The following is a 19,165-nucleotide window of genomic DNA, read 5'->3' as shown; positions in this document are numbered from 1 at the left end:
TGTTGCCAAGCTGCAAGAAGCTATGGAACAAATTAAGATAGAACAGCAGTATCAAAACTGCATGCTCTGCAAATTGCTGAAGGAACAAGAGAAGCAGGGGCGTGAGCTACAGGAGTTGAAGCGCCAAAAGCTCTCCCTTGAAGGGTCAATTAGCCTACAAGTTGAGGGAGCATCCACTTCTCAAAATCAAGGTTGTTGCGTCCTAACTCTGTGATAACCTCTATCATTAGGAGTCTATTTAAATTTTTGTTTTCTATTACTATTAGTCTTATCTTATATCTATTTTTGAGTCTTGTTCTTAATTCATGATTAATAAAATTTAAGGTTCATGTCTTAAAGCTATAAATCTCCTATGAATCCATCACCTCTCTTAAATGAAAAATGCTTTAATCACAAAAGAACAAGAAGTACAGGATTTCGATTTCATCTTTGAAACTAGTTGAATTAGTTTGATGTGGTGACAATACTTTTTGTTTTCTCAATGAATGCGTGAACAGTGCATATGTCTTTTGAATTTGTTGTTTTAAGAATGTTAAAATTGTTGGCTCTTGAAAGAATGATGGAAAAGGAGAAATGTTATTGAGGATCTGAAAAATCATCAAATTGATTCTTGAAGCAAGAAAAAGCAGTAAATACAAAAAAAGAAGAAAAAAAAACAAAAAAAAAAAGAGAGAAGAGGAAAAAGAAAAAAATAATAATAATAAAGTTGTGACCCAAGGCAAAAAGAGTGTGCTTAAGAACCCTGGACACCTCTAATTGGGGACTCTAGCAAAGCTGAGTCACAATCTGAAGAGGTTCACCCAAGTATGTGTCTGTGGCATGTATGTATCCGGTGGTAATACTGGAAGACAGAGTGCTTTGGGCCACAGCCAAGACTCATAAAGTAGCTATGTTTAAGAATCATCATACTTAACTAGGAGAATCAATAACACTATCTGACTTCTGAGTTCCTATGGATGCCAATCATTCTAAACTTCAAAGGATAAAGTGAGATGCCAAAACTGTTCAGAAGCAAAAAGCTACTAGTCCCGCTCATCTAATTGGAGCTAAGTTTCTTTGATATTTTGGAGTCTATAGTATATTCTCTTCTTTTTATTCTATTTTGATTTTCAGTTGCTTGGGGACAAGCAACAATTTAAGTTTGGTGTTGTGATGAGCGGATAATTTATACGCTTTTTGGCATTGTTTTTAGTATGTTTTTAGTATATTTTAGTTAGTTTTTATTACATTTTCATTATTTTTTAGTTAAAGTTCACTTTTCTGGGCTTTACTATGAGTTTGTGTGTTTTTCTGTGATTTCAGGTATTTTCTGGCTGAAATTGAGGGACCTGAGCAAAAATCTGATTTAGAGGCTGAAAAGGACTGCAGATGCTGTTGGATTCTGACCTCCCTACACTCGAAGTAGATTTTTTGGAGCTACAGAACCCCAATTGGCGCGCTCTCAATTGCGTTGGAAAGTAGACATCCTGGGCTTTCCAGAAATGTTAATCGTCCATACTTTGTCCGAGATTTGATGGCCCAAACCGGCGTTGCAAATCAGCTTCAGAATTCCCGGCGTTTAACGCCGGAACTGGCACAAAAATTGGAGTTAAACGCCCAAACTGGCATAAAAGCTGGCGTTTAACTCCAGAAAAAGTCTCTACACATGAAAGCTTCAATGCTCAGCCCAAGAACACACCAAGTGGACCCCGGAAGTGGATTTTTACGTCATTTACTCATTTCTGTATACCCTAGGTTACTAGTTCACTATTAATAGGACCTTTTGACATTGTATCTGGACCTCATGACACTTTACACGTTTCTCATTGTATCTTCTACAGCATGAGTCTCTCAACCCCATGGTTGGGGGTGAGGAGCTCTGCTGTGTCTTGATGAATTAATGCAATTACTACAGTTTTTCATTCAATCACGCTTGCTTCTATTCTAAGATATCACTTGTTCCTAAACTTGATGAATGTGATGATCGTTGACACCCATCATCATTCTCAACTATGAACATGTGCCTGACAACCACCTCCGTTCTACCTTAGATTGAGTAGATATCTCTTGGATTCCTTAATCAGAATCTTTGTGGTATAAGCTAGAATTGATGGCGGCATTCAAGAGAATCCGGAAGGTCTAAACCTTGTCTGTGGTATTCTGAGTAGGATTTAGGGATTGAATGACTGTGACGAGCTTCAAACTCCTAAAGGCTGGGCGTTAGTGACAGACGCAAAAGAATCACTAGATTCTATTCCAACCTAATTGAGAACTGACAGATGATTAGCCGTGCTGTGACAGAGCGCGTTGAACATTTTCACAGAGAGGATGGGAGGTAGCCATTGACAACGGTGAAACCCTACATACAGCTTGCCATGGAAGGAGTCTTGCGTGCATGAAGAAGAAGACAGTAGGAAAGCAGAGATTCATAAGATAGAGCATCTCCATAACCTCAACCTATTCTCCATTACTGCAAAACAAGTAATTATTTCATGTTCTTCCACTTTTCACCATTAAACCTGAGAATTATTGATATCCTGACTAAGAGTTACAAGATAACCATAGCTTGCTTCAAGCCGAAAATCTCCGTGGGATCGACCCTTACTCATGTAAGGTATTACTTGGACGACCCAGTGCACTTGCTAGTTAGTTGTGCGGGATTGAAAAAGTGTGATTGCAATTTCGTGCACCAATAGCCCTTCATAGAAGATGTGTAGTTGAACCCATTCGTTGAACATATCCGGAGGGCAATTCCTTGTCAAGTCTTTGAACCTCTCCCAGGCCTCATAAAGTGTTTCACATTCTTGCTGTTTGAAGGTTTGCACCTCAGTTCTCAATCTATTGATTCTTTGTGGAGGGTAGAATCTTGCTAGAAACTTGTTCACAACCTCCTGCCAAGTGGTCAAGCTCTCCTTGGGGAATGCCTCCAACTACTTTGCTTCCTTATCTCTGAGTGAGAAAGGGAACAAGAGTAGCTTGTAGGTGTCATGATGTACACCATTGGATTTTACAGTGTCGCATATCCTCAAGAATGTAGTGAGATGTTGGTTTGGGTCCTCTTGAGCACCCCCTCCATATGAACAATTATTCTGGACAAGTGTGATGAGTTGAGGTTTCAAGTCAAAGTTGTTACTATGTATTGTTGGCTTCAGGATGCTGCTGCCATAGTTTCCTAGATTTGGGTTGATGTAGGAGCCTAAGATTCTCCTCTCTTACCCAAAATGATTGCCAGCTTCTTCTCCAACATGGTTATACACTTCTTCCTCCATAGTAGTTCTCAATTCTTCCTCCACTACTTCCTCTCTAACTATGCCTTTGCCTTTTGCTTCCCTTCTACCTGTCATACATTCAACAAATAGCCAGTAGAGGTTAAGTGAAGTGAAAACTCTTGTTGAGGTTAGTGGTTAGCTTGGTTGATACAATTGATCAAATAATTAATATGGCAGTAAGAAGACTAGAAATATGGACAGCAAGTAACAAAAAGGATTAAATCAAAAACAAAGCAAAATAGGAAAGCAGACAAAACAAACTGAAAAGGAATTAACACGGTAATTAAAATGATTAATCTAGCTCCCCAATCAATTTAGTTATTGTCAAATTCAAACCAATCCCCGGTAACGGCGCCATAAAACTTGATGTCCGAAATTCGCACCCCTCAAAATCTTGATTATGAATCCGTTCTTTTGGCAAGTGCACCAAAATTATCGTCAAGTAATAACCCACAATGAAGTGGGATCGTATCCACAAAGATTGGTAGATGATGAGCGAATAATTTATACGCTTTTGGCATTATTTTTAGGTAGTTTTTAGTAGGATCTAGTTACTTTTAGGGATGTTTTCATTAGTTTTTATGCTAAATTCACATTTCTGGACTTTACTATAAGTTCCATGCTGCATTCTGGAGTCAAACGCCAGAAACACATCACCAACCAGAGTTGAACACCAAAAACACGTTACGACTTGGCGTTCAACTCCAAAAGAAGCCTCAGCTTGTGTAAAGATCAAGCTCAGCCCAAGCACACACCAAGTTGGCCTCGGAAGTGGATTTCTGCATCAATTACTTATCTCTGTAAACCCTAGTAGCTAGTCTAGTATAAATAGGACTTTTTACTATTGTATTTGACATCTTAGTTCCATATCTAGATTTTTCACATCTTGGGTTTTGTTTTGGGGGCTGGCCATTCAGCCATGCCTGAACCTTGATCACTTATGTATTTTCAACGGTGGAGTTTCTACACACCATAGATTAAGGGTGTGGAGCTCTGCTGTACCTCCAGTTTTAATGCAATTACTACAATTTTCTATTCAATTTGATTTATTCCTGTTCTAAGATACCATTCGTACTTCAACTTGATGGATGTGATGATCTGTGACACTCATCATCATCCATCCTTATGAATGCGTGCCTGACAACCACCTCCGTTCTACAAGTGAGAGCTAGAGTGTGTATCTCTTGGATTCCTGATACACGACGCATGGTTGCCCCATGCCTGACAATCGAGCTTTCCATTCCGTGAGATCAGAGTCTTCGTGGTATAAGCTAGAATTGATGGCAGCATTCATGAAGGAACACAACATCTCCATAAGAAGGATTGGATGAAAGTAGTAGGAAAGCAGAGATTCAGAGGGAACACAACATCTCCATACACTTATCTGAAATTCCCACCATTGGATTACATGAGTAACTCTATCTTTATTTTCTGCTTTATTTATTATTCGAAAACTCCATAACATTTATTATCCGCCTAACTGAGATTTACAAGATGACCATAGCTTGCTTCATACCAACAATCTCCGTGGGATCGACCCTTACTCACGTAAGGTATTACTTGGACGACCCAGTGCACTTGCTGATTAGTTGTGCGAGGTTGTGAAGAAAGTGCTAAGTTATAAACGCGCATACCAAGTTGAAGCCATTATTAGAGATCACAATTTCGTGCACCAAGATTTTGGCGCCGTTGTCGGGGATTGTTCGAGTGTGGACAACTGACGGTTCGTCTTGTTGCTCAGATTAGGTAATTTTCTTTTTTTAATTTCTTTTCAAAAAAAAATTTTCAAAAATATTTTTCAAAATTTTCCCTTAATTTTCGAAAAATCCTTCAGAGTTTTTTAAGAATGAATTCTAGAGTTTCAAAATGGTATGCTGAAGCTTGGCTGGCCATCAAGCTTTAGACTAACCTGGTATGATTCCTGGAATTTTGATTGAGGACTTTGAATTTATTACTTCCTTTTTCCTATATGTTTTTCGAAAAAAAAAAAATAAAATCCAAAAAAAATAATAAAATTATAAAAATCAAAAATTTTGTGTTTCTTGTTTGAATCTTGTGTCATATTTTAAGTTTGGCATCAATTGCATATTCATTTTGTTCTTGCAATTTTCGAAAATTCATGCATTCATAGTGTTCTTCATGATCTTCAAGTTGTTCTTGGTAAGTCTTCTTGTTTGATCTTGATGTTTTCTTGTTTTGTATTTTATTGTTTTTCATGTGCATCTTTGCATTCATATTGTCTAAGAATTAAAGATTTCTAAGTTTGGTGTCTTGCATGTTTTCTTTGCATAAAAAATTTTTCAAAAATATGTTCTTGATGTTCATCATGATCTTCAAAGTATTCTTGGTGTTCATCTTGACATTCATGCATCATCGGTTTTGATGCAAAATTTTCATGTTTTGGGTCATATTTGTGTTTTTCTCTCTCATCATTAAAAATTCAAAAATAAAAAAAATATCTTTTCCTTTTTTCTCTCAAAATTTTGAAAATTTGGGTTGACTTAGTCAAAAATTTTTAAAATTAGTTGTTTCTTGTAAGTCAAGTCAAATTTTCAAATTTTAAAAATCTTTTCTTTTCAAAACTTTTTCAAAAAAAATAAATCTTTTTCATTTTTCTTTTTAATTTACGAAAATCCTTTAAATTATTTTTCAAAAATCTTTTTCTTAGTTTTAGCTTTATTTTTGAAAATTATGCTAACAATTAATGTGATTGATTCAAAAATTTGAAGTTTGTTACTTTCTTGTTAAGAAAGGTTCAATCTTTAAATTCTAGAATCTTATCTTTTAGTTTCTTGTTAGTCAAGTAATTAATTTTAAACCCTAATCCCTGATTAATTTTCTGTTTGGATTCTCCTTTCTTTATTCCCTTTCTTCTTCTACTAATAATAAGGAACCACTTTATTGTGACATAGAGGATTTCTCTTCTTTTTTTGCTCTCTTCTCTTTCATATGAGCAGGAACAAGGAAAAAGGCAATCTTGTTGAAGCTGACCCAGAACCTAAAAGGACTCTGAAGAGGAAATTAAGAGAAGCTAAATTACAACAATCCAGAGACAACCTTGCTGAAATTTTCGAACAAGAAAAGGATATGGCAGCCGAACCCAATAACAATAATGCAAGGAGGATGCTTGGTGATTATACTACACCTACTTCCAAGTTTGGTGGAAGAAGCATCTCAATTCCTGCCATTGGAGCAAACAATTTTGAGCTGAAACCTCAATTAGTTGCTCTAATGCAACAGAACTGCAAGTTTCATGGACTTCCATCAGAAGATCCCTATCAGTTTTTAACTAAATTCTTGCAGATCTGTGAGACTGTTAAAACTAATGGAGTAGATCCTGAAGTCTACAAGCTCACGCTTTTCCCTTTTGCTGTAAGAGACAGAGCTAGAGCATGGTTGGACTCTCAACCTAAGGATAGCCTGGACTCCTGGGATAAGCTGGTCACGGCCTTCTTGGCTAAATTCTTTCCCCCTCAAAAGCTGAGCAAGCTTAGAGTGGATGTTTAGACCTTCAAACAAAAAGATGGTGAATCCCTCTATGAAGCTTGGGAAAGATACAAGCAGATGACTAAAATATGTCCTTCTAACATGTTTTCAGAATGGACCATGATAGATATATTATATTATGGTCTATCTGAGTTCTCTAAGATGTCACTGGACCATTCTGCAGGTGGATCCATTCACCTAAAGAAAACGCCTGCAGAAGCTCAAGAACTTATTGACATGGTTGCAAATAACCAGTTCATGTACACTTCTGAGAGGAATTCCGTGAATAATGGGATGCCTCAAAGGAAGGGAGTTCTTGAAATTGATGCTCTGAATGCCATATTGACTCAGCAAGTCAACATAATTTCTCAATGTCTGAATGGATGGCAAAATGCTTCCAACAGTACTAAAGAGGCATCTTCTAAAGAAGAAGCTTATGATCCTGAGAACCCTGCAATAGCAGAGGTAAATTATATGGGTGAACCTTATGGAAACACCTATAATTCATCATGGAGAAATCATCCAAATTTCACATGGATGGATCAAAAAAAGCCTCAACAAGGCTTTAATAATGGTGGAAGAAATAGGCTCAGCAATATCAAGCCTTATCCATCATCTTCTCAGCAACAGACAGAGAATTCTGAACAGAGCACCTCTAACTTAGCAAACTTAGTCTCTGATCCGTCTAAGACCACTTTAAGTTATATGAGTGACACAAGGTCCTCCATTAGAAATCTGGAGGCACAAGTGGGCCAGCTGAGTAAGAAAATTACTGAAACTCCTCCTAGTACTCTCCCAAGCAATACTGAAGAGAATCCAAAAAGAGAGTGCAAGGCCATTGATATAATCAATATGGCCGAACCTAGAGAGGAAAGAGAGGACGTGAATCCCAATGAGGAAGACCTCATGGGACGTCTCTCAAGCAAGAAGGAGTTCTCTATTGAGGACCCAAGGGAATCTGAGGCTCATATAGAGACCATAGAGATCCCATTAAACCTCCTTCTGCCATTCATGAGCTCTGAAGACTATTCTTCCTCTGAAGAGGATGAAGATGTAACTGGAGAGCAAGTTGCTCAATATTTAGGAGCTATCATGAAGCTGAATGCCAAGTTATTTGATAATGAGACTTGGGAAGGTGAACCTCCCTTGCTCATTAGTGAACTAGATACATGGGTTCAGTAAACTTTACCTCAAAAGAGACAAGATCCTGGCAAATTCGTAATACCCTGCACCATAGGCACCATAGTCTTTGAAAAAGCTCTGTGTGACCTAGGGTCAGGTATAAACCTTATGCCACTCTCTGTAATAGAGTAGCTGGGAATCATTGAGGTACAACCTGCCATATTCTCATTACAAATGGCAGACAAGTCAGTAAGACAAGCTTATGAATTAGTAGAGGACGTATTAGTGAAGGTTAAAGGCCTCTACATCCTTGCTGATTTCATAATCTTAGACACTAGGAAGGAAGAGGATGAATGCATCATCCTTGGAAGACCCTTCCTAGCCACAACAGGAGCTATGATTGATGTTGACAAAGGAGAACTAGTCCTTCAATTAAATGGGGACTACCTTGTGTTTAAAGCTCAAGGATCTTCCTCTGCAACCATGGAGAGGAAGCATGAAAAGCTTCTCTCAGTACAGAGTCAAACAAAGCCCCCACAATCAAACTCTAAGTTTGGTGTTGAGAGGCCACATCCAAACTCTAAGTTTGGTGTTGAATCCCCACATCCAAACTCTAAGTTTGGTGTTGGAAGTCTACAACATTGACCTGATCACCTGTGAGGCTCTATGAGAGCCCACTGTCAAGCTATTGACATTAAAGAAGCGCTTATTGGGAGGCAACCCAATTTTTATTTATCTAATTTTATTTTATTTTCATTGTTCTTTTATGTTTTCATGTGGAGTCATGAACAAAATACTAAAATTAAAAATAGAATAAAAAACAACAGAACAAAAATCACACCCTGGAGGAAGGACTTACTGGTGTTTAAACGCTAGTAAGGAGCATCTGGCTGGCGTTCAACGCCAGAACAGAGCATGGATTTGGCATTGAACGCCAGAAACAAGCAGCATCCTGGCGTTTGAACGCCAGGAATATACCCTGAGGAGAGCTGGCGCTGAACGCCAGAAACAAGCATGGAACTAGGGTTCAATGCCAGAAACATGCTGCAATTGAGCGTTGAATGCCCAAAATAAGGATCACTTTGGTGTTTAAACGCCAGAATTGCATGCAAAGGCATTTTACACGCCTACTTGGTGTAGGGATGTAAATCCTTGACACCTCAGGATCTGTGGACCTCACAGGATCCCCACCTACCTCACCCTCTCTCTCTCCATTCACAGTCATCCCTTCTGTTTTCCATTAACCACTCACATCCATCCACTCTTCCCCATACACCCCACCTACCCTCAAAATTCAAAATCTCTTTCCCACCCAATCCCACCCATATAGCCGAATACACACATCCCTCTATCTCCTACATATCTTCTTCTTCTTATTCTATTCTTTCTTTTCTTACTCGAGGGTGAGCAATATTCTAAGTTTGGTGTGGTAAAAGCATAGCTTTTTGTTTTTCATAACTATTGATGGCACCTAAGGCCAGAGAAACCTCTAGAAAGAGAAAAGGGAAGGAAATTGCTTCCACCTTTGAGTCATGGGAGATGGAGAGATCTATCTCAAGGGTCCAAAGCTCAGTAATAGAGCATTTGACTGCACATCAAAAGAGCCCACTCATGGACCGCATCAAGAAAATTCCTGAGATGCCTCAAGGGATAAATTGTCCTCCACACAACTATTGGGAGCAACTAAGGATAGGAGCACCAAAATCACTAGGGATCAAGCAACAGAGACAAGGAAGAGACATAGAGGAGCTCAAAAAGCACCATTGGTCCTTCAAGAAGGCGCCACCCTCACTAAGGTGGACTCATTCCTTAACTTCCTTGTTCTTATTTCTCTATTTTTTCGATTTTATGCTATATGTTTGTCTATGTTTGTGTCTCTACTACATGATCATTAGTATTTAGTAACTATGTCTTAAGGCTATGAATAATTCCATTAATCCTTCACCTCTCTTAAATGAAAAAAGTTTTTACTTCAAAAGAACAAGAAGTACATGAGTTTCGAATTCATCCTTGAATTTAGTTTAATTATATTGATATGGTGACAATACTTTTTGTTCTCTGAATGAATGCTTGAACAATGTGTATTTTTTATCTTATTGTTTATGAATGTTAAAATTATTGGCTCTTGAAAGAATGATGAACAAGAGAAATGTTATTGATAATCTGAAAAATCATGAAATTGATTCTTGAAGCAAGAAAAATCAGTGAAAAAGCAGAAAGCTTGTGAAAAAAAGAAAAAAAAAAGAAAAAGCAAGCAAAAAAAGCCAATAGCCCTTAAAACCAAAAGGCAAGGGTAAAAAGGATCCAAGGCTTTGAGCATCAATGGATAGGAGGGCCCAAGGAAATAAAATCCAGGCCTAAGCGGCAAAATCAAGTTGTCCCTAACCATGTGCTTATGGCATGAAGGTCCAAGTGAAAAGCTTGAGAGTGAGTGGTTAAAGTCATGATCCAAAGCAAAAAGAGTGTGCTTAAGAGCTCTGGACACCTCTAACTGGGGACTCTAGCAAAGCTAAGTCACAATCTGAAAAGGTTCACCCAGTCATGTGTCTGTGGCATTTATGTTTCCGGTGGTAATACTGGAAGACAAAGTGCTTAGGGCCACGGCCAAGACTCATAAAAGTAGCTGTGTTCAAGAATCAACATACTTAACTAGGAGAACCAATAACACTATCTGAACTCTGAGTTCCTATAGATGCCAATCATTCTAAACTTCAAGGGATGAAGTGAGATGCCAAAACTCTTCAGAAGCAAAAAGCTACAAGTCCCGCTCATCTAATTAGAACTAATATTCATTGATACTTTGGGATTTATAGTATATTCTCTTCTTTTTGGCATTGTTTTTAGGTAGTTTTTAGTAGGATCAAGTTACTTTTAGGGATGTTTTCATTAGTTTTTATGCTAAATTCACATTTCTGGACTTTACTATGAGTTTGTGTATTTTTCTATGATTTCAGGTATTTTCTGGCTGAAATTGAGGGACCTGAGCAAAACTCTGATAAGAAGGCTGACAAAGGACTGCTAATGCTGTTGGATTCTGACCTCCCTACACTCGAAATGGATTTTCTGGAGCTACAGAACTCCAAATGGCAAGCTCTCAACGGCGTTTGAAAGTAGACATCTAGAGCTTTCTAGAAATATATAATAGTCCAAACTTTATTCGAGATTAGATGACGTAAAATGGCGCTCAACGCCGGTTCCATGTTGCAATCCGGAGTCAAACGCCAGAAACACGTCACGAACCAGAGTTGAACACCAAAAATACGTTACGACTTGGCGTTCAACTCCAAAAGAAGCCTCAGCTCGTGTAAAGATCAAGCTCAGCCCAAACACACACCAAGTGGGCCCCAGAAGTGGATTTCTGCATCAATTACTTATCTCTGTAAACCCTAGTAGCTAGTCTAGTATAAATAGGACTTTTTACTATTGTATTTGACATCTTGGTTCCATATCTGGATTTTTCACATCTTGGTTTTTGTTTTGGGGGCTGGCCATTTGGCCATGCCTGAACCTTGATCACTTATGTATTTTAAACGGTAGAGTTTCTACACACCATAGATTAAGGGTGTGGAGCTCTGCTGTACCTCGAGTTTTAATGCAATTACTACTATTTTCTATTCAATTCTATTTATTCCTGTTCTAAGATACCATTTGTACTTCAACCTGATGGATGTGATGATCCGTGACACTCATCATCATCCATCCTTATGAACGCGTGCCTGACAACCACCTCCATTCTACAAGCGAGAGCTTGAGTGTGTATCTCTTGGATTCCTGATACACGACGCATGGTTGCCCCTCACTTGACAACCAAGCCTTCCATTCCGTGAGATCAGAGTCTTCGTGGTATAAGCTAGAATTGATTGCGGCATCCATGAGAATCCGGAAAGTCTAAACATTTTCTGTGGTATTTCGAGTAGGATTCTGGGATTGTATGACTGTGACGAGCTTCAAACTCGCGATTGTTGGGCGTGATGACAAACGCAAAAGAATCAATGGTTTCTCTTCTGACATGATCAAGAACCGACAGATGATTAGCCGTGCCATGACAGAGCATATGGACCTTTTTCACTGAGAGGATGGGATGTAGCCATTGACAACGGTGATGCCCTACATACAGCTTGCCATGGAAAGGAGTAAGAAAGATTGGATGAAAGCAGTAAGAAAGCAGAGATTCAGAAGGAACACAGCATCTCCATACACTTATCTGAAATTCCCACCATTGAATTACATGAGTAACTCTATCTTTATTTTTTGCTTTATTTATTATTCGAAAACTCCATATCATTTATTATCTGCCTAACTGAGATTTACAAGATGACCATAGCTTGCTTCATACCAACAATCTCCGTGGGATCAACCCTTACTCACGTAAGGTTTATTACTTGGACGACCCAGTGCACTTGCTGGTTAGTTGTGCGAGGTTGTGGAGAAAGTGCTAAGTTATAAATGCGCATACCAAGTTGAAGCCATTATTAGAGATCACAATTTCGTGCACCAGTAGATTTGAGCAATTTTAATCAATTGGTGAATTAGTCAAGCTGAGCAATATAGAGTATGGTTGCAGAATTGTAAATGGACAGGAAAGTAAATGACTCAAAAGTAAAGAGAAGCAGTAAAGTGCATAAAAGGAAATAGCGAGAATGTAAAGCGTAGAATCATAAATGACTTGATTGTAAATAGGAATGGGGATTGATGGAATTGTAAAGAAAGCTATAAAAAATGTGGAAGATAAGAATAGGGGAATTCATTGAGATTGGGAGATATTTTTCTTTTTGGATTAAATCTAGCTCATCTCATCTTCAATCATGCAACTCATTGACCTCTTGGCAATCATGATTGATTGAGCCCCAATCCATTGGTGACTCAATCTCTCAATTCTTGATAATCAGCCAATTCCTTGGTCTAATTACTCATGAAGAGAGATATGCTTGGTCCCTGATTATACCACACATCCTTGTAGATCCAGAATAATGGGTGGATTATATGTCACCATATCCAATCACCAAAACCCAGATTCCACTCAAGTGAGAGAAGGGATTTCAAGCATGGTTCCATGTTTTCTTTTCCAAGGTTCCCATGAAACCCATTTTTCATTCAACCTCTTTCTCAAGATGATTGAACACTAGCATTAAAACGAAATTCCTTCTAGCAAATCAAAGAGAAGATGAAGAGAAGAAGAAATTCACTATCATTAATCCATCAAGTACAACAGAGCTCCCTCTCTCAATGAGAGGGAATTTAGCTACTCATAGCTTAGAGAAAAGTACAAGAGATGGAAGAGATGATTGTAAAAGTAAATCTAAAACTACTTTAACAAAACTACTACCCAACCCTCAACAACAACCCCCTTCTCAGTACTTCCATGGGTTATTTATACTACTCCTACTACTAGAATTAATAAAATACCAAAAAGAAAAGAAAACTACAATTGGAGGGAAAAAGAAAACTCAATAAACGTGACCTCCAGTTGCTGGCGTGTGACCGGCGCTTCAGTGGCATGCCACGCCCAGCTCCAATTAGGCTTGGCGCGCCACGCCTAGCTCTCAAGTGGCACGCCCCTATGTTTTGATATCTGTGGTGTTCCATGACTTCGATCCCAAGTGGCGCGCCCAGGGTCCTCTCAAGCTTTGCTTAGCCTAGCGTGCCACGCCTTCGAGCCCAAGTGGCATGCCCAGGCTTTTGTTGGGCCTTTGTTAGCCTGGCGTGCCACGCCTTCGAGCCAAGTGGCACGCCCAGGCCTTTGTCTTCCTCTTCTTCATTCTGGATAGTTGTACTAGCCTGGCATGCCCAGGATCTAGCGTGCCACGCCCATTTTTGCGCTTAGTTCCTTCGTTGGCGTGCCATGCCCAAAAGTCAAGTGGCACGCCCATGTCTTCTTCTTGTTGATGGGTGACGCTGGCGTGCCACACCTGAGACTCAAGTGGCACGCCAAAGTGAGAAATGATAGCTAGCATGCCACGCCTTCGACACCAAGTGGCATGCCTATATGATTGGCCTTCTATCTCCCTTTCTAGAAAATATAACTGGCATGCCACTCCCAGGGTCTGGCATGCCACGCCCTTTTTGCACGCATCTTCACCGTTTTGGAAAATATATCTAGCGTGCTACGCCCAGGGTCTAGCGTGCCACGCCTATAGTTCCTCTTTGTTCTAGTAGCTAGCGTGCCACGCCCAACATTCAAGTGGCACGCCTAGATGATCCATGAGGGTTGGCGTGGCACGCCTTGGCATTCAAGTGGCATGCCAAAGTGAAGATGAGAGCTTGGCATGCCACGCCTTCGATCTCAAGTGGCATACCCATCTTTACTTTGCCTTCTCTAGTCATTGGCGTGCCTCGCCTGGGTCTTCAAGTGGCATGCCCAAGTGATGGTTGAGAGCTGGCGCGCCACGCCTTTGACATCAAGTGGCACGCCCAGCTTTACTTGGCCTTTTTTAATCATTGGCGTGCCAAGCCTGGTTCTTTAAGTGACATGCCCAAGTGACATTTGGGAGCTGGTGTGCCACGCCTTCGACTTCAAGTGACACGCCCATGATGGTTGATGGTCCTGGTGTGCTACGCCCATCTTGGTGTGACACACCCCTCTTGTGGCTTCTAGCATTGCTTTCTGGAAAATTGTACCAGCGTGCCACGCCCAGCTCCTGGCGTGCCACGCCTATATATTTTCATGGCGTTTGCTCCAAGTAGCATGCCAATTTCACATGCCCAACTCTGTTTTGTTGTTTTCTTCCTTTTTTTTTGCACTTTTTACCTGAAATTCAGCACAAACCCATTTTAAAGCATTGTACCATAATACTTATCATTTAGCTCATGAAATTGCATTAAAACAATGAATAAGTGCTCCTTTTATGGCCCTTTTACATAGGTAAAAAGGATAAATGATGCAAGTCATCAATAATCCAATCCACCATTTATTTAATTCAATCCTATCTTAAAGTCAACTAACCTAAGTGTCCACAAATATTGTATATTACATAGAGAAAATCGAAACCATACCTTGGCCGATTATCCTCCACGCACAAAACCACCAAAAAGCCAAGACAACTCCAAAAAGCACCAAAGCTCAAACTAACAACACATATATCACCAAAATCAAAACCTAGAAACCACAACATACAACACTACAAGGTTATATGAGGAACTTTGCCTTGTCCAAAGAGGACTAGGACAAATTCCAACAATTACCCGCTAGTAGAGTTCACCTAAACAACCAAAATCACAAAAATCTACTCAAATACTATATCCAAAAACGTGAAATCTGTTAGGGTTGAAAGGAGGAGTATGAAATTTGAGTTCTTACCTACTTTGTTTAGCTAGAATTTAAGAGCTAGATGAGAGCTTCATGTGGCCACAAACGACTCATCAATTGGAGCTCCGAATCAAAAGTTATAGAGCTTTAAAGGGGGAGATGAATAGTGACAATGGCTCCCTATCCGAGTTCTCTCTCTCTCTCTCTCTCTCTCTCTCTCTCTCTCTCGCTCTCTCTCTCTCTCTCTCTCTCTCTCTCTCTCTCTGTGTGCTGAAATATACTTCTTTGGCGTATTTATGGCTTTATTAAAGTTGTGCTTGGACCCAATGGACCCGGTCCAACCGTGTTGCATTTTTTGTTCGTTTAACTCAACTTTAGGCCAAATGATGAGCGGATAATTTATACGCTTTTTGGCATTGTTTTTAGGTAGTTTTTAGTAGGATCTAGCTACTTTTAGGGATATTTTCATTAGTTTTTATACTAAATTCATATTTCTGGACTTTACTATGAGTTTGAGTGTTTTTCTGTGATTTCAGGTATTTTCTAGCTGAAATTGAGGGACCTGAGCAAAACTCTGATAAAAGGCTGACAAAGGACTGCTGATGCTTGGATTCTGACCTCCCTGCACTCGAAATGGATTTTCTGGAGCTACAGAACTCCAAATGGCGCGCTCCCAACGGCGTTGGAAAGTAGACACCAGAGATTTCCAGCAATATTTAATAGTCCATACTTTATTCGATATTAGATGACATAAACTGGTGCTCAACGCCAGTTCCATGCTGCATTCTGGAGTCAAACGCCAGAAACACGTCACGAACCAGAGTTAAACACCAAAAACACATTACAACTTGGCGTTTAACTCCAAAAGAAGCCTCTGCACATGTAAAGCTCAAGCTCAGCCCAAGCACACACCAAGTGGGCCCCGGAAGTGGATTTCTGTATCAATTACTTATTTCTGTAAACCTTAGTAACTAGTTTAGTATAAATAGAACTTTTTACTATTGTACTAGGTGTTTTTTGACAATATAGTCTCTTGACCATTCGGTCTTTTGATCATTTATGGGGGCTCGCCATTCGGCCATGCCTGAACCTTGATCACTTATGTATTTTCAATAGTGGAGTTTCTACACACCATAGACTGAGGGTGTGGAGCTCTGCTGTACGTCGAGTTTTAATGCAATTACTAGTATGTTCTCTTCAATTCAGCTTATTCTTATTCTAAGATATCCATTGCACTTCAACCTGATGGATGTGATGATCCGTGACACTCATCATCATCCAACCTCATGAACGCGTGACTGACAACCACTTTCGTTCTACCTTAGACCGAGCGTGTGTCTCTTGGATTCCTTAATCAGAATCTTCGTGGTATAAGCTAGAACCCTTTAGCGGTCATTCTTGAGAATCCGGAAAGTCTAAACCTTGTCTGTGGTATTCCGAGTAGGATTCACGGATTGAATGACTGTGACAAGCTTCAAACTCGCGATTGTTAGGCGTGATGACAAACGCAAAAGAATCAATGGATTCTATTCCGACATGATCGAGAACCGACAGATGATTAGCCGTGCTGTGACAAGAGCATTTGGACCTTTTTCACTGAGAGGATGGGAAGTAGCCATTGACAACGGTGATGCCCTACATACAGCTTGCATGGAAAGGAGTATGAAGGATTGAAAGTAAGAAAGCAGTATGTTGCAGAGATTCAACAGGGATAAAGCATCTCCATACACTTATCTGAAATTCCCACCAATGATTTACATAAGTATTTCTATCTTTGTTTTATGTTTTATTTATCTTTATATTCGAAAACTCCATAACCATTTGAATCAGCCTAACTGAGATCTACAAGATGACCATAGCTTGCTTCATACCAACAATCTCCGTGGGATCGACCCTTACTCACGTAAGGTTTATTACTTGGATGACCCAGTGCACTTGCTGGTTAGTTGTGCGGAGTTGTGAAGAAAGTGTTGAGTTAGTAGATGTGCATACCAAGCTGAATGCCATTGTTAGAGATCATAATTTCGTGCACCAAGTTTTTGGCGCCGTTGCCGGAGATTGTTCGAGTTTGGACAACTGACGGTTCATCTTGTTACTCAGAATAGGTAATTTTCTTTTCAAAAAGTTTTCAAAAATCCTTCAAAAAAATTTTTTATTTGTTTTCGTTTTTCAAAAAAAATAATTTTCGAAAAAAAAAACAAAAAATTTAGAAAATCATAAAAAAAATATTTTGTGTTTCTTGTTTGAGTCTAGAGTCAAAATTTTAAGTTTGGTGTCCATTGCATGTTTTTAAAAAATTTATGCATTTTTCGAAAACTCATGCATGTGTTCTTCATGATCTTCAAGTTGTTCTTGACAAGTCTTCTTGTTTGATCATTATGTTTTCTTGTTTTGTGTCTTTTGTTGTTTTTCATATGCATTTTTGCATTCACAGTGTCTAAACATTAAAGATCTCTAAGTTTGCTGCCTTGCATGTTTTTCTTTTCTTGAAAATGTTCAAAAATAAGTCTTGATGTTCATCTTGATCTTCAAAGTGTTCTTGGTGGTCATCTTGACATTCATAGTGTTCTTGCATGCATTGAGTGTTTTGATCCAAAATTTTCATGTATTTTGTCATTTTTATGTTTTTCTCTCTCATCATTAAAATTTTAAAAAAATCAAAAACATATCTTTTCCTTATTTTGCTCATAATTTTCGAAAATTTGAGTTGACTTAGTCAAAATTTTTTAAAACTTAGCTATTTCTTATAAGTCAAGTCAAATTTTCAATTTTTAAAAATCTTATCTTTTCAAAATCTTTTTCAAAAATCAAATCTTTTTCATTTTTTATTATTTTCGAAAATTTTTAAAATTTATTTTCAAAATCTTTTTCTTATTTTTATTTCAAAATTTTGAAAACTTTACTAACAATTAATGTGATTGATTCAAAAATTTAAAGTTTGTTACTTTCTTGTTAAGAAAGGTTCAATCTTTAAATTCTAGAGTCATATCTTTTAGTTTCTTGTTAGTCAAGTAATCAATTTTAATTTTAAAAATTAAATCTTTTTCAAAATATCTTTTTCAATCATATCTTTTTAAAATATCTTTTTCAAATCATATCTTTTTCAAAAATTTGATTTCAAAATATCTTTTCTAACTTCTTATCTTTTCAAAATTGATTTTCAAATCATTTTCAACTAACTAATTGTCTTTTTGTTTGTTTTTTAACTTTTTCAAAACCACCTAACTACTTTTCTCTCTCTAATTTTCAAAAATCATCCCCCTCTTTTTCAAAATTCTTTTAATTAACTAATTGTTTCAAATTTTAATTTTTAATTTTATTTCTTCTCTTAATTTTCGAAAATCACTAACCCTTTTTCAAAATTTATTTTTGAATTTCTCCTGCTCTCATCTCCTTCTATTTATTTATCTACTAACACTTCTCTTCCACTCAAGAATTCGAACATACTCTCTTCCCCCTTATGTTTGGATTCTTACCTTTTCACTTCTTCTATTCTTTTCTTCTTCTACTAACATAAAGGAATCTTTTTACTGTAGTAAAGAGGATCCCTATTATTATTTTCTGTTCCCTTCTTTCTCATATGAGCAGGAGCAAGGACAAGAATATTCTTGTTGAAGCAGATCCTGAACCTGAAAGGACTCTGAAGAGAAAACTAAGAGAAGCTAAATTACAACAATCCAGAGATAACCTTACAGAAATTTTCGAAAAGGGAGAGGAGATGGCAGCCGAAAATAATAATGCAAGGAGGATGCTTGGTGATTATACTAAACCCACTTCCAAATTTGATGGAAGAAGCATCTCAATTCCTGCCATTGGAGCAAACAATTTTGAGCTGAAGCCTCAACTAGTTGCTCTAATGCAACAGAACTGCAAGTTCCATGGAATTCCATCAGAAGATCCCTATCAGTTTTTAACTGAATTCTTGCAGATCTGTGAGAGCGTTAAGACTAATAGAGTAGATCCTGAAGTCTACAGGCTCATGCTTTTCCCTTTTGCTGTAAGAGACAGAGCTAGAATATGGTTGGATTCACAACCTAAAGATAGCATGGACTCTTGGGATAAG

The 19,165-nt window shown here is 38.4% G+C and overlaps 1 non-coding gene across 1 annotated transcript; it reads right to left on the bottom strand.

The window, feature by feature from the left end:
• Positions 1–6,734: 6,734 nt before the first annotated feature.
• Positions 6,735–6,838, bottom strand: LOC130937095 (small nucleolar RNA R71). The gene has a single exon (XR_009068329.1). It is a non-coding gene; the product is annotated as a small nucleolar RNA R71 (small nucleolar RNA).
• Between the last annotated feature and the right edge of the window lie 12,327 nt (positions 6,839–19,165).

This window comes from Arachis stenosperma, chromosome 6, assembly GCF_014773155.1.
Source record: "Arachis stenosperma cultivar V10309 chromosome 6, arast.V10309.gnm1.PFL2, whole genome shotgun sequence".
Lineage (NCBI taxonomy): Eukaryota > Viridiplantae > Streptophyta > Magnoliopsida > Fabales > Fabaceae > Arachis > Arachis stenosperma.
The sequence above is the reverse complement of the archived record's forward strand: the minus strand, read 5'-3'. Positions and strand labels throughout refer to the sequence as shown.